We start from the raw sequence: 15962 nt of genomic DNA, 5'->3' as shown, positions 1-15962 counted from the left end.
GTCATTTCTTAACGGCGTATTAATGCCTATAGAAAGACAACAGCAAGAAATGAATGTTGCCACAAATAGGATGGATAAATTGCCTGAGGAAAGGTCAATGTGGAATAAATATACCCTGCTCGGTGCGAACATAATGTCTAAATTTTACTTTGTGATTCAGTTTTGCTCTAAATAACGTTCTCTTTAGAACTTTCCTGAGCTATCGTACTTTGTTCTTTCAGTTACGTACTTATTATATCAAGTGTACTGATGCCTTCATAGAGGAACAGCACACGGACATCTCTTGCTAGACGCGTCCTAAATTATAATCGGCAACAGATTTTTCCTAGTTAAACTTATCAAAACTTTATTTGGTCTGGAAGGTCAGCTGTTTCCCCAGCTAGTGCCTCCTGAAGTTTAATGAGACCTCTGTGGGCAGGTCATACAAAGGACCCGAGCAGCCAATCAACTGCTGGAGAGGAGATTAGGCAACCAGAGTATGAAAGTGTGGGGAAATTGGACCTGACACCAGGGTTACATGCAGTGAGACATCTAAAGACCACAGTGAGTCAGGATCTTAGTTCAACATCTGATTCATGTGTTAGAACATATCAAAAAAGTACATCCAGTACATTTCCTTTCTCGATGTGGTAAAGTGGGTACTGCTAGGTGCAGTCCTTCCTACTGAGAATAAAAACCATACTATTGGTAGACTGCTGCTGATTGTGAATTGTATTTAAGGATAAATGCAAAGGGATTAAGAAAAAGAGACTTTAAAAACACAACTCACTCAATATTCAAAGAAGACGTTTTACAAAACATCCAAGACATTTATTTATTTATTTAGTCAGTAAATTTGATTTAGTTGGTAGTTTGGTTGGTTGGTCTGTTGTGTGTGCCACTTTCCCAGTACTGCTTCATTTTGTGGATGACACTCTGCCAGCATGAATTGCATTCGCACAAGACATCTTTCGCCAGCAGGCTTGCGTCTAAGAAAGCAATCCTGGAGTGTCTGGCAGAGATGTTAATTTAAGAAGTTCCCTTGATTATTTTAATTTATTTTTTAATCCATATTTGCCCTTGTATTGGAGCAGTGTTTTCTTGTGATTGCATTGATGATCTATCCTCTATCATTTCTATTTCCAATGACTTTCAAAACAGAACAAAATAACTTTCTCTTGCAGTGGCTAGTGCATACAGATAGGTAGTGTGGCAGCCCTCTGGATTACTGTGAACACTATTGAGATGAGGGAGAATACAACTGGCCATTCAGGTCTTACCCTTAAAAAGGTACCCTAAAATAAGGATCATGTGTGTCATCTGTACCCTAAAGTAAGGATCATGGGTGTCATCTGTACCCTAAAATAAGGATCATGTGCATCATCTGTACCCTAAAGTAAGGGTTATGGTCCCTGGTTGCCAGAGAACTGTTGGACCCCCATCTTAGCCCTGCCCATGTTTCCCCTGCTTAGCGTTGTTCTGTGGTGCTTTCCTGTTCCTCTTGTGTCTGGTTGTTTCACTTGTTCCCTTGTTAGTTTTGCTAGTTTTTATTAGGTTTCCTCACCAGTGTGTCATTAGTCTTTAGACTCAGCTGATTGTTCTCTGTATTTAAGTTTGCTGTGTTTGTGCAGTCTTTGCTTGGTTTTTGTTGCCTTACCACGTGTCCTCAACCTGATTTCTAGCCTAATTTATTATTTCTTCTGTTAGCTCTTTTCTTGCGGTTTCCCTGTATTATTTGTTTTCTTACTGTGGTAGTATTCAGTGTTTAGTACTTTGTGTTCCCTCCTGTTTGTTACCTTGGTTCTTTTGATTAAACCGGGGATAAACGAGCAGAACACTTTTAATGTGTTTCTCTGCACCTTGTTCCACGGACTGACACACATGCGTCATCTGTACCTTAAACTAAAGGTCATGTGCATCACCTGGTCTCATCAACTACTAGCCTTGGCTGTGCATGGCTCAGGTGAGACTGGTACTGGAGTATCCCCAGTCTGCAAAGGGGTTTGGCAAATCCCAGCCTGCAAACAAGCAGCTTTTAATCACCTGGCCCACAGGATCCCTGTCTGCAGGCTTTTTAATGCTGTTAAATACTTAGCAAGCTTGTTTATTGGCCCACTTTTCTTGTGACAGCTGTTTGGTTTAACTTATAAGACAAGCTAAAATACATACCAAACTGAAACGTTAGATTATTGTTAACTAGCTAATGCACTGTTTAGCTAGTTCGAGTAAAACTTGGCTTAAGTTGAAAATGAATTGTAATGGACTGAATCAACACCTCTGTCATTCAATAAAATTGACTACAAATTTTGAGCCATGATTTGAAAAAATGTAACATTTTATAAAAGGAATGCAACCAATTGTCAGTTTGATATAGCACTTCCGGTTGTTAACTGCATATGGCATTGGCTTTACTTGTGTATAACTTTAAAATATTTTGGGAAGTAATGGGAGGGGGGTGAGGTCATGGGCAGAAATTTAATGGATTAAGGAGAGTGTCCAAGGGCCAGTATTGAGCCATCAGCACTTTCTGCACAGTACTGAGTCCAATATCATACTCACTAAATGTGCGCTAAAAATATCCCTCTTGTGTGGGTCTGTGTCAATAATCAAATAGCTGCTTATGCCGCAGTCACACATTCTGGCCAAATCCTGCCAACAAGCTGAATCTTAAATGGCATCTGCCGTGGAGAGAGTGTCAAACTGGCTTGAGTGTTCATTTCTAAATATTAGCAAAATTGAAGAGATGCCCTTTATTCTAGAGCGATTTGAATGATGCCGCACCACAGCGAATTAATAAAACTTTTTCTTTCTTCAAATATTATTTTTTCAAGTATTCCAATCCACATTGGACGGTTTACATGAACATGAACAATTCTTCAAACTTGAGTCTTTAACGCAATAACCACCCCATGCTCTTCCTCTTTCTCCAGGTTTTACTTCTTTCTGCCAAAATCATTGGTTTATGCAAATGCCAGTAAATAGTAAGTCATTATGGCTTTTCAATGTACCAAGTTGTATATAAATTATTCTCAAATAGGCTGGCTGTGGGTAGCATATTTATTTAAAAAAATAAAAATAAAATCCTACCAGTCTTTGTCTGTAAAATTCCGAGGGCATATTTCTGTTTACCGGACTAATGGAGATGGAGACAGGAAAATGGGTTCTGGATGAATTTAAAGGGAATTTCACAGACAATAACTCCCAACAAACCACCTTTTGTTCAAAGTATCATTCATAACCGGCATTTTTGGCACAATTCATTACAGCGGCATTAGCTAGGGAAGTGAATAGCTATTCATTGCTCAACTTGGGGCTGAAAGCCTTGGTTCCTTTCATTTCCAGTGCAGGGTTCATGCAAATAACGCAGAAAGGGTACGCCGCGCTGTGTGATAACGAGCCGCGCTCTGCAACGAGCAGCATTTTAATAAGGAAAAATGTACTGGGGAACAGAGCCTGGCTACCTCACAATTATGCTGGAGAGGCAGTGACAAAGCTGCTAGCTTTCCTCGCAGGGCCCAGCTGAGCTGGCTTATTATTTTATTTAAGTTTTTTTTTTTTTTCTCCTGAATTTCCACTTTCGTTTTTTAATAATGCTGTTCGGTCTTCGGCAAAAAATAGTCTGGCTGACCGTAATTCGAGAGCTGCGTTAAAAAATGGCGGCTTGGCTTTCTCTAATTATCGTTGACTAATAGCGTTGCAAAACGGGCCTTTACCGGTCGTGTTAAAAGGATCCAGAAAACGGAAGTGTCCTTGTGCACGAGCGAGGTGGACATTCATAAGCGGTCCGGCCTTCTCGATAAATCGCACACCCCGAAGGTCAACCTGGAGCAGATTTACACTGAATTCACAGGATAAAGGCATACGTTTTACTGCTTCAGTATTTCACAGGAGGACACCTGTGCATTTTTTTCCCAAGTAAGTTTGGCTAACAGTCGAATCGACTAAAAAATAATGGCGGCACGACGATAAACTTCAGAACAGAGTTTTTGCTCACCTTATCAGTCACGACAGACCTGTGCACCACCCTACACACAATGGCACATTTAATTAGTTTCAATATTGAACTTTAATTCAGACGAGTATCTGAGTGATAAGAAAAACTAGAACTGCTGAAACAAAATAAAAATAAAATAGTTTGTAAAGGAGTCAGCTGAAATTCAGCGTTTTTAAATTCTGTATCATCCCATTTGTTTTGACGAGCTTAAAATGGAGCCCAGAAGACTTCAGTAAGTACATCATTTCATTGAAAGGAGCGGGTGAAATGTGCACGTTCGGTAGGATTCTATTTGTATTTGTTGGGTTGTGCAAATAAATGATGCAATTTACATTATTTAATTAAACAAAAGTGCTTCCCTCCTCAATGACATCAATCACTCTGACTCTGCTGTGGTAAATGTTTTTACAAATTTGTGGTGAATAGCAGTGTTAAAGAAAAAAATGTTAAAGTCTTAATTTAATTTCTTCATCACATTTCAACCAAGACTTTCCCAGCTACGTTTTAAATAGGTCCACACATTCTCACACTCACAGAATACCTCACACTGAAAAATATTAGGGAGTAACCAAACATTACAAGCAATGGCTTTGCTGCTGTACGTTTGGGAGGGCAGGACTGCAAGCCCATGCACCCAGGTGGAGAGGACCGCACAAATTCGACGTGCGATGCCCCCTGGTGTAATTTTCCGCTGAACGGCTGAACGTAGAGCCCGCCTCCTGACCTCTCGTCTGGCCCCACGGGGAGGTTCTGCGGAACCACTCAGAGGTCTGCCGGGTGACTCATCTCATTAAGGCTCTGTTCTAAGTGCATGGACCGGCCCCATGGTTTTCAGTTTTATGGAGTGTGTCAGATCTTAAAATCATAAGCTCATAAAATGGAGGAGGGGAATGAGTTATCTAGTACACTAGGGTGCTAGTATGCTGGGAAACCACAAGCACAATACAAGAGGATCAGAATCATAGCATTCGGGATGAGATGTTTCTAGATGGCAAGCATGTCAAAGATGTCTGACATTCAGCAATTGGTCACTCGAGTGATTCGATTCAATTAAATTTTATTTGCATGGTTGCTTTTTACAGAGCAAAAGACTGTCACAAAGACACTGTACAGAGTAGCAAGGCAAAAGACAGAGCAAAAAGAGCAAACAGAACAAACACCAGGCCTGAACCACAAAACAGTAGGTACATAATGTAAAAAAAAAAAAAAAAACTCCCAGTGGGGGGAGAACCCTCAAACGGTGGCGAGAAAAAACTGCCCAATGAGAAGAAATCTCGAGAGGAACTCTGCTATAGAGGGGGAGCCCATCCTCCACTGGCCTGCCTGGTGTAAAGTAGTGAACAGCAAGTAAAATGGGTTGAACAGGTTACAACTGAGGTGGAAGTGACGACTGATCATCTTGGCTGTGCTGTTCTCAGCCTCCAGTTGTCCTTTTCTGTAGAGCTGATCAAAATCGTTGCAGGTTGATGTATGATCTGCTTTGGTTAATTCTTCGCCAGTGGCTATACCAGCATGTAGGCTTCTCCTGCCAGACAGGACAAGCAGGATTGGGCTTTGTTGAATGGGGGTCCTCCTAGGGATACTTCCAGAAGAAGAGCTGTTGGAGTGGGGCTGGCGGGAGAGGGACCAGTGGAGCCAGTAGGTGGCGCTCTTCTTGGCGAAATCTAACGCTCAAGTGCAGGGTGCAGTAGAAGATGAGGTAATTCTGAGATCAGAGATTTTGAGTTCTGACCCCATGGTGTTTTCTTTTATTTCTTGAAATAGGAAGGGAATTCTTTCCTGGTGTCTCGGCGCAAATCTCACAAAAGCGACGCTCTAAATCTGGCCTCCAACAAAATGCTTTCATAATTCAAAGTGTGAGGATAAGAGGTTTGATAACCATCGTGCAAGGCTGTCCCATTCAGGGGTAGTTCTGTTCTGTTCTTTGCTCAGCCAGACAGGGTGTGTGCTCAGCTTTGAACATGCTGGGTAATAGAAAAAGTGGAATACAGAACCCATTTTGCAGTGCACAGGAGTCTATTAATCGGGAGAGTAAGGTTCATGCATGCCAAAGGTACACCTCTGCTGTGTACACTATTACTGCCCTGTCGGACCGGGAATAACACAATGATGGCTATAATCACGAAATGAATTCATTTTCTCTTTCAATTTGCCTTTGATTTTCTGTCCTCTGCACACACACACACGCACGCGCATACACACACACACACACTTGCTGCCCTACTTTTCTTATGAAATTCATATTTTATGCATGTGCAGTTCAGAACGGTGGGATGGATAGTTGTACTTCACTCCTGGGGTTGAACCTACAGTATATCTGATGTGATTAAAAAAAAAAAAAAAACAGATATAGTTTTTTTTGTTTCTTTGTTTGTCTTGTATAACCTTGTGGCCTTAAATGGCTCAATCTAACTTAATCAATATGAAACTAAACCTAATCAATAACGGTGTCAACACTGCTCTCCCCATGCAGCCAAATGGAACGCTGCAGATTACATACCTCACTCATATTTTGACTCATATTTCTGTTCTGCTCTTATCTTAGCTTTACGCTGTGAAGTAAATCCAATCATTCAGGTTAATGAGAAACCCGAAAGAAGGACCCGGAAAATTAATCTCCAGCCACTTTAATCGCTTCAGCTGTTGGCGGTAAATGTTTTGATGGCGCGCGCGGTAAAGCTCTGTTTCCGCGACGTCAGCGGTCTCTCCCGGGAGAGGTGGGACGCAGTGCGCTAGCTAGGCGCGGCGCGGTTCTCTCGCTGCGATCGATAACGCGCGTTTCACGCTTCCCCTGGAGGAACATTACTGTGCAGGCCAGCCATTGCGCCGGACTGACTCCTGCACGCGCCGCGAAATAACTCGCCAAAACGGCGGCCATTTTCACCACACGCAGTCCTACCCAGCAGCACAACTGTGTGATTAAAACTGATGCCTAACTTTTGTTTGCCATAAAAGACTTAAGATCATAGCTGCAGCTCTTACGCAAGGACTGCCTTTCATCGCTTCGGGCTACCGATAGCTCCCAATAGATTATACAAACCATATGCTTTGAGTGTGCATACGCGCAATGTTAATTTGAGTAGGGGGAAATGTATTTTCTCGTATTTCTCCAGTTTCAAAAGGCATCATTTTCAGCATACTTTGTCTCAGAAATTTTTAGAGGAAGTCCTCTTATTTAGCGGGTTTCCCTCCGCAGCCTCTGGGAAGCTGTCGTCGCTAGCGCGCGCTTTGATGATAAAAGCGCAAAACCCGAAATAACACAGGAAGCTGGGAAACGGCGGCTTAAAAGTGCTGTGCTCTTGATTTCCCCTCAAGTTGCTCCAGTTGTTACGGAAAGTGAAACTCTTGGCGGTAACTTCTACCAGCTGCTCATCAGTAAGAACTCATTATTTTCTGTAAAAATCCCAGCTTATTGTTTTTTAATATACTTTTCCAAAAGCCTACATTGAAGCGTAACTGATCCCAGCCACTGAGAAAGATTCCAAGACACCAATCAGTGGAATTGGAAACTAACACACACGAACATATACTGTAGGCTCCCTCTACTGGGGGGAGATATCGGACCACGGACCCCACTTGTAGGTGAATACCTGATTAATGTCTGCTTTATCTTCTCTCTAGGATGCCATTGTTCACCTTTCTACCTCTCTATCTGCCTAATTCTCAGCGTGAAACTGAGGAGCCAATCTGTGTCTCTCCTTCTCACAAGTGTCCCTTCAGCTGTTACCCGCGGGGGGGTGCTGGAGCCTTTCCCAGCATGCATTGGGGGTGAGAGGCAGGAATGCACCCTGAACAGGCTGCCAATCTATCGCCGGGCACTCGCAACATTCACTCATACACTCATATCTATGGGCAATATAGAGCTCGAATTCACCTAACTGCATGTCTTTGGACAGTGGGAGGAAACTAGAGTACCCGGAGGACATGCAAACTCCACGCAGAAAGGCCCAGGCTGTGTTCGAACCCAGGTCCTTCTTGCTGTGAAGCGACAGTGCTACCCACTGCACTATTTAAATATTTCAATTCTGTTACACTGATTTTCCTTTCTCTCCTGAAGTACCCCCACCCCCCAAAAAAATAAAACAAAATAAATAAATAAAATTAACTTTAAAAAATTGCCTTTGTTTTCATGCTTCTGTGGGGAAAGCATAATCTAATCAGCGCTTTGTTTCCCTCTAATTGCTTAAATGTGCCTCGGCGTGGCCATTGTGATTGATGAATTAGCGCAGAGCCAGCGATGGCGCGGGGGGATGCTGCTGCAGAGGTCACCTCAGGACGCCGGCGCCGCCGCCGTTTCTCAAGCTAAACAAACGGCTGCTTCGCAGCTCCGAGCGGCCGTTCTGCTCCAAAACGTTTCCTGGCGACGAACGATTCCGCCGCCGGAACCCGTGACCTTCAGGAAAACTGACGGGCCGTTTAGAGGACAAAGTGTCTTTTGGACCCGTCCCCGAGAGCCTAAATCGCCAACGGAAATAAGAATCTCGCAATCTGACTGTGGACGCGTGCAGTGGGAAAATGTAATTTGCATATAAGTGATGAAATGGCGCACAGTGTCCCCGGGATGGTAATAAAGACTGTTGCATTGAGATGTAAAATGCTATGCATAATGTGATCCCGGCCCCTGGGGAAGCTGAATTGGAAATGAGACGTGTGGCATTATTAGTGCGCTGGAAGGCTAAATTGGGCCCAGGAACTCTACATTCGCTTTACAGGAACTTTGTTATGGCACTTTGTTTTTTTTGTTCATCTCGCTTTAAAAGCAACATCACCTGGGCACTGAGACAGGGAAGTGGCCTTTGTCTCTGTCAAAGGCTGGAATTCAGTCAACATTTTTACACAACTTTGTCAATGCAGACATAATAGTGATGGTCATTATATTTGGCAAAAGGTTTAAAAAACAATGCTATGTATATGTAGTAGTTCAGGCAGTCTGTTTCAGAATGAGTGAATTTACTGTATCAAGCAGATCAATGACTGGTGGCTTGTACTGTGCCAAACTTTTAGTATATAAAACAAAACACAAGGCTGTGTAGTTCACATAAATAAGAAACATAACTATTCTGCAATCGATTAGTTAGGAGGGTTAATCAATTTATTAGCCTCCTTCCCATTGGTTGTAAGTTTCTTTCCATAGCAACAAAACCCCAGGGCTCTCTCTCTCATTCTACCTCTATCTTTCTCTTCCTCCCCCCCTTCTCTGTGTATACACACACGTGCGCACACACACACACAATCTGTTAATTTTCTTTTCCCAAGCCATGCCCGTGGTGCCCTGTTTAATGGATGCCACGATGAGCTTTGGGTACTGCTAACCCCTGGGGTGTGGCACATTAGAGAGGCCGCCACCTGCTGGAGAGAAGCGCCAGGAGACAAATGACTGGGCCCAGCCATAAATCTCACCGCAGCCTGCGTAGCTTTTAGGAGCAGACGCTCAAATTTTATTTCATCGTTGCTCCTCTCCGAAGCTGGGGGAAAACTTAGTTACCGTGCAAAGATGGGAAACGGATCAATAACTGGCCACGGCGATCAGATGCCTTCTGCTGCACTGTTGCTTTTTAACGTAAGTCCGGGACTAAACAGCCTCTTCCAAGTCCGCACCAAACAAGGAATAATCATGGATGTAGACTGGATGTTAATCGCACTCTGGAAGGCGATGCAAGGGTTCGGGATGGATTCAAAAATATGTATTATGGATTTACGGTGGGGGGTATTCATGGTATAGTATTTCTCGAAAGAGAAAGGCAGTAAAAATACAATTTTGCAATAATAATAATTTTGCAATAAAAAAACACACAGGCCGAGTGAGACTTACTATCCAGCAAATTCCACATGCTTTCTGAAACGCTCAGTGATTATAGCTTGTTATATCGCTTAATGGAATGGTCTGCTGCTCATATAAAAGTCGGTTTAGAATTTAAGAATTCAGAGTATATGAATTGTGCTGTTTGAATTTGGCAATACAAAGTTAATTATTTCCATATGTATCAATAAATGCATCATCCTTACATTTCTATTCATTTCTATTCATTCTTCTCTCCCTGAATCCCTGAAGCTTTTTACTCTTAATTAAAACATATACCTTCATGCTGTAAGAGTTTGCTTTTAGTTGGGGTGCCAGAAAAGAAGGGGGGGGGGGGGGGGGTATGTACAACCCACTCAATCTGGTAATTCTGTGTTACGTGGAAAATTGTATCACAATGAATTGTGAAATGTATACTGTTGCAAATCCAGGGTCTGTATTGTGGCATTACATCAGACTGTTTACAAATAAAATTTAAAAAATAAGTTCCTGTGTATGGAGCCTCTATTCTGAAATGATTCGAAGACCTATGACTGTTATCAACCGATAGATTATGCAAATTTACATGGATGTACTGCACCTATGTGCGTTCATATGCTTCATCCAGCATACGAACGCACATATGCTGAATACTACTTTGATCCATGTATTTTTTAATGTTTTCATTTCCACTCCCTCTACCTCAAACACATCCAGGTACTATCTGGAGATTATGAGAAAGCTCCCCGTATTGAAAAAACAAAAACATGACTAACAATGAAATGGTTTTGTTTAACCAATTGCAGTGCCGCTTTTTACACTAGCCTGCAAATGACATACTCAAAATAAAATGGGTACTATTATGGATCCCTTTTGATTCAGAAGAGAATAGGATTATGCCTGTAAAGGTAACCATTGGGAGTTTGTTTTCCAAGAATCACAATTACTTATTACTGACAGGAAGTAACAGAAGCTCAAACAAGTGGAAGTGGAAGTTTTTTCTCATCTAAAAGTTAATTATTTTGAGTGGATATAGATGGTTCTAGGTGTGCCTGGTGGGCTTAGAATTAGAATGGAGCCACAGCCACAACACTGGACAAATCCTGGTCCAAATTTGATGACAATACCACCAAAAATGAGCACTCTTCATTGTTTTCTTTTCTAAGCAATGTCCAGGCAGATCTCCAAAAAGGCCATTTGGAGACTTCAAGAGGACTCTTGGTAAACAAATGGCATTATGGTATAAATGATATTGTGTTTGTTTATGCTGTAGAAACAATACGTATCAGTTTATATAAGCCTAACAAACTATACCCTGTTAAAAAAGTAATTTTATTGGCTAAAATGCTTCTGGGTCATCACTATAGTAATTTGCCATTGGCTGGCTGTGTATTAGGCAAAACTTAATCCTGTCCAGGTTGAGTCATTGCTTGCGCATGGTGGGTCCCATTAGCTAAACTGAGGGACTGCTTGGCCAGTGCTCATCAAAGAAGCTTGTAGATGGGCACATATTTTTTCAGAGAGTCTATGCAAACTGGAGATAATAGCATTCCTATGTACACAATACTTCCAGTGTGTACACAGCAGTGAAACGCACAGCAAATTCAGGGGTTAATTGCTAGTCTGAAAGTGAGGATTTACATATTCAGGCACAACAACTCTCTACTTAGAAATCAGCCTGGCTGCAGCCTGCTTTGAAATCTCATCATTGCAGAAACCGGACCTCTCTACCTTCTCCAGGAATCCAGACCTTAATGTGCATGGATGGACATTGCTTTGCCTTTATTTTTTAAATCCACATTCCATTTTCCCAGTGCCCTTAAATGCACATTTCTTGTCTCACACACACACACACACACACACACACACACACACACACACACACACATTTTCATATGCTGCTAGGCACACCTCACATTCATGTGTAAGGGGAAATAAGGCTGCCACCTAATGCTTCATCATAAACCTTGACGTTTACTGGGTCGCCTCCAAATTGCCGCATTTTGTGTCAGCTGAGAAGTCAGACTTTGGAGAAGTCCCTTTTGGATGCCTCTCCCTTTGAAAAGAGGATGTTTGAGATTCACATCATATTCAGTTTCTTTCCTGCCTTCCATGCCGAGCTCTTACAGAAGATTGACAAGTCAATAGGTGCCTTAATCACCTATCCGGGCAGTGCATGGCCATGTGAACTTGCACCAAAAATGGACGGAGGATGTTACAAAGGGACTCTTGCACTGGACTCTCACCTTTGAGTGAGGACTGTATTTATTTAAAGGCTGCTCAATGCAAACACATTGTAACAATCCCCATTTTCATTTGTAATGATTCCGGATCCAGCTGTAAAGATAAGCCAGGAGTGGTCTCTCTGTCAGCCTATTGGCACTACCTATACTGAAGAGTGGTCTGCTGAAGTAGAGCCACAGTTTGATCAATTCACGTAGAAACTGTATTCATAGTTCTGGAGGATCAAGTTAGTCCAGTCACTATAAGGAATTCCAGAGAATTGAGGAAGGGGGTATTTGTGATTTGACGCAATTGATATCATGCACTGAATTGTGTTTATAGTGGGAGTCTCCTCTGGTTTTGCCAGAGTAAAAAATATAATCTGGATAAAGAGACTGATCTATCATTAATTTACTAGAGTGTGTCCTATTTCAAGTGATGCAAAAATAGAATGGCTTTCGTTTAGTCTGTATGCGCACATGGTCAAACGAATGTGGGATTTGGAACAAGTGCAGGGTTTCGGGAGAAATGTCGGAAGCCGAGGGAAAGGTATCTTCAAATTTCTCTCGCTGCTGTGATCGTGAGAACTACTGCTGAAAGAAACTGCCATAGTGTGGTCACATGGGGTCACTCACACCACTGTCACATGACCAGCCGGCACATGTGGAGCAACTGCAATGATTTGGGCTGATTTGCCATGCGCCCCACACTAGTATTTGACTCTGCACTGCATTTCCCAGGCTTCTCCTGACTTTCACTCAGTGCATGCTGGGATAGACTCCAGGACCCCCTGTGACCTTGACCAAGAAAATAAGCAGGTTAGATCATGAATGGATGGATGGATGCATTTCCCAGGCTACAGGCATGAGTTCTGTGTGTATTCATGTGCACTGCTTACAACCCACCAAGTTTGAATGCTGGAAAATTCTCCCCCCAATAGAGCTTCTGTAAGGTCATTTTAATGCATTGGTTGTCTATATTATGTATATTGCCCTAAAAAACTTTAGCATTCAAACAGCCATCACATCAGACCGCCCTGTAGCTTTGAATAAGCGAGTCTACGCAGCTAGAGGTTTGAAATCAAAGTTCTTCTGGTAATCAGAGAGAATACTTTCTTCTGTTTGTCTTTCTCTTTTCCCTGGCTATTGGCTCCTCGCTATTGCTTCGCCCTCTTTCATGTAGATTTGTAAAGTACAATTCCAGCAGCCAGCCAGAGTGAGAAATGATTTTGGAAAGTGTAAAACTCTCTGAAAAGCGCGCCGCTCGCGGGGGAAAGCGGTTCAAATGAAGGGTGTGATTTTTCTTCTTCTCCTCCCTCTGTGTGCTGTGCTCTGACAGTTTGTGTGTAGGCCCGGCGCATTCAGATGAGTGCGTCCTTTCAGGTTCGCTGCTAAGAAGGCTAATCAATCTTTAATAGCCTCTTCCTGTAGTCCAAAACATCGGCATTCTAGAAGTTCATTCCAAGTGCGAAGGCCTCGTTACAGAACTTGTACATTTTCTCCGTCGAACAAGCTAATAAAAAGTCATTTTGGAAATTATATATGTTTGGCTATATTTTTTATTAAAAAATGAAAACTTAACAAATAAATGAGTATCATTAAAAATCCACATTCATTGCATGTAGTACAGAATAAAGAGTTGTGTGGTGCAGTTCACAGGGCAGTGATACAAGCCATCTGTGATTTCCCCCTGCCGGGGAAAGGGCCTCGATACTCCACAATAAAAAAGAATTATTACTGATTTAAAATGTATGCAATACAGGGCAGGGGCCAGAGGTTTCGTTTGAATATTTGAGGGGGGCACATTAAGCGGGGGGTCCGGTCAAATTTTGAGCGTCAAACACTTCATTTCCTGCATTCTGGTGAATTTTTATGCACCAATTTGTGCCTTTTCTGCATCAATTTATGGTGGAAATGTCTTTATTTATCTATAGAAAAACACAAAATTCAGGCACCAGGTGACAATTCAAAATATATTTCATGTTTTTATTGGGGTGGGGGACAAATGCACGTGTTCTAAATATTGAGGGGGACGTGTCCCCTGCGTCCCCCCCCCACCCCCCACGAAATCTACGCCTATGATCCCATGCATGGACAGTCTACTTCATTACAGTTTGTTGGTGTGGTGAGACTGACAATTCTGGTTTTGGAGTACTGGAAAAAAAAACGCAAAACCAAACAGTCATCCTTGTCACGTTTTCACCCTGTTGGATCAGGGATCGGGGAACATGCCCTGTGTATTTATGCTTATTCCACTGCAGCCAGTGCTGATCAGCGGCGGTTGGCGCACTCCTCCTCCTTCCATTTTCCTTACACCTTGAAGAAAGGAGGCAGCACAATCCGCCCTAGCACAGCAGTTTGGTCTGTGGGTTCTCCTTCGTATTCTGTGTTCTTTATATATTCCCCTGATACAGGGTCCTCTGTCCTGTTTCCTGCCGCCTCTGAGGACTTTCAGCTTTATTTGTGAGTGAGTGAGTGAGTGAGTGAGTGAGTGAGTGAGTGAGTGAGTGAGTGAGTGAGTGAGTGAGTGAGTGAGTGAGTGAGTGAGTGAGTGAGTGAGTGAGTGAGTGAGTGAGTGAGTGAGTGAGTGTTTTAGACTTTGTATATCCATACTTGTTGGCTGCATTCACACGTAATGCTAAATTAAATATATCCCTCTCCGAATGATTTGGGGGAAACGTAATTAGGATACAGACGGTGGTGCTGCCAAATGAATTATTGCAGTTTCCTTCTGTTCATCGGAATCTGTCAAGATGAAGCACAGGAAAAAGTCGGACTGTTTTTAAATGGAAGAACTGGAACAGTCTATCGAGAGCAGCAGTCTCTGTCAGCACACTGGATGACTCATTACACAAAGGGATCTGAATACAAGAATGAAGCGAAGATTTGGCAGTGTATATCCCCATAGTGAAATATACTAATGAGTGAAGGGAAGATTTGGCAGTATATGTTCCCATAGAGAAATATACTCTATCGCATTATTCTGAAAGATGGCACATTTACGTGTGATTGGTTGTGAATAATTATAGTGTGAGTTTATGCATGTTCCTAAAAAGCACAGCTAACTGCATTAATCTCTGGTTATGTGAATACACACACCCCTCAAACTTTCTCATTATTTAAATTACTATTTCATTCTTTCTCTGCCTTTTATTTATTTATCTGTCTGTCTATTTTTCAGAAATCCTGCATGGTGTCTCTTCCTCGCAGTGTATTAGCCAATCGGAGTGTGTTGTGTCTCTTTCTCCCAGTGTGTTGGCCAATCAGAGTGTGTTGTGTCTCTGGTCGACCAAGCGGTGACCTCCTAAATGGGCCGGCCATGGCGGAAGCCCTGTGATCGATGCCTCCGATCTCGAGCCGAGCCCGGGAGAGGCTAAGGGCTGTTAGCGGGGATATTGATACAGTGTCACATGCTTTGAGTGAAGGTGCACTGGAGCCATAAAACCAACCCAGGAGCTAGCGCTGCCGCTGCAGCCGCTCGCCTCGTACCTCTCTCTTTGATCGATAGCCTTTACCTCATTGCTCGATTGTTTCCCAGGCATATTTTTACTTTCTTACCCCCCCACTCCTGACCTCCTCAACAAGCCATTTAAATGAATAACGGTTCCACAGGTCTCTAATCAGGGACCCTGCCAGGAATTCTGGACCCCATGACAAGAGAAGGCTCTGAGCCTCTTAAAACATATATTGATGACATTGCTAATGTTGCACCGACTCAGTTCAGGCATTTGAGTCCATGCAAATCTGAACAGAATGGCGACTGTGCACATGATCATATTTCAGACGTTCTGTACTAGCCTTATGAGAACGTTCAAACTGCTGCAGTTTCCAGTGCTCGGGAGATTGACAGGTGGTAGATTGCAAATCAGCGCTACGCGAGTTGCCGTTGTGCTATTATCTCGCCGAAGGCTTCATTCAAATTCAAATCACTGCCGTGCGATTGCTGAGGATCTTATCAGCAGTGGATTTTCATGTCTGTTTATTTACA

This window comes from Anguilla rostrata, chromosome 18, assembly GCF_018555375.3.
Source record: "Anguilla rostrata isolate EN2019 chromosome 18, ASM1855537v3, whole genome shotgun sequence".
In the NCBI taxonomy this organism is placed as follows: Eukaryota; Metazoa; Chordata; class Actinopteri; order Anguilliformes; family Anguillidae; genus Anguilla; species Anguilla rostrata.
This window is presented reverse-complemented; position numbering follows the sequence as displayed.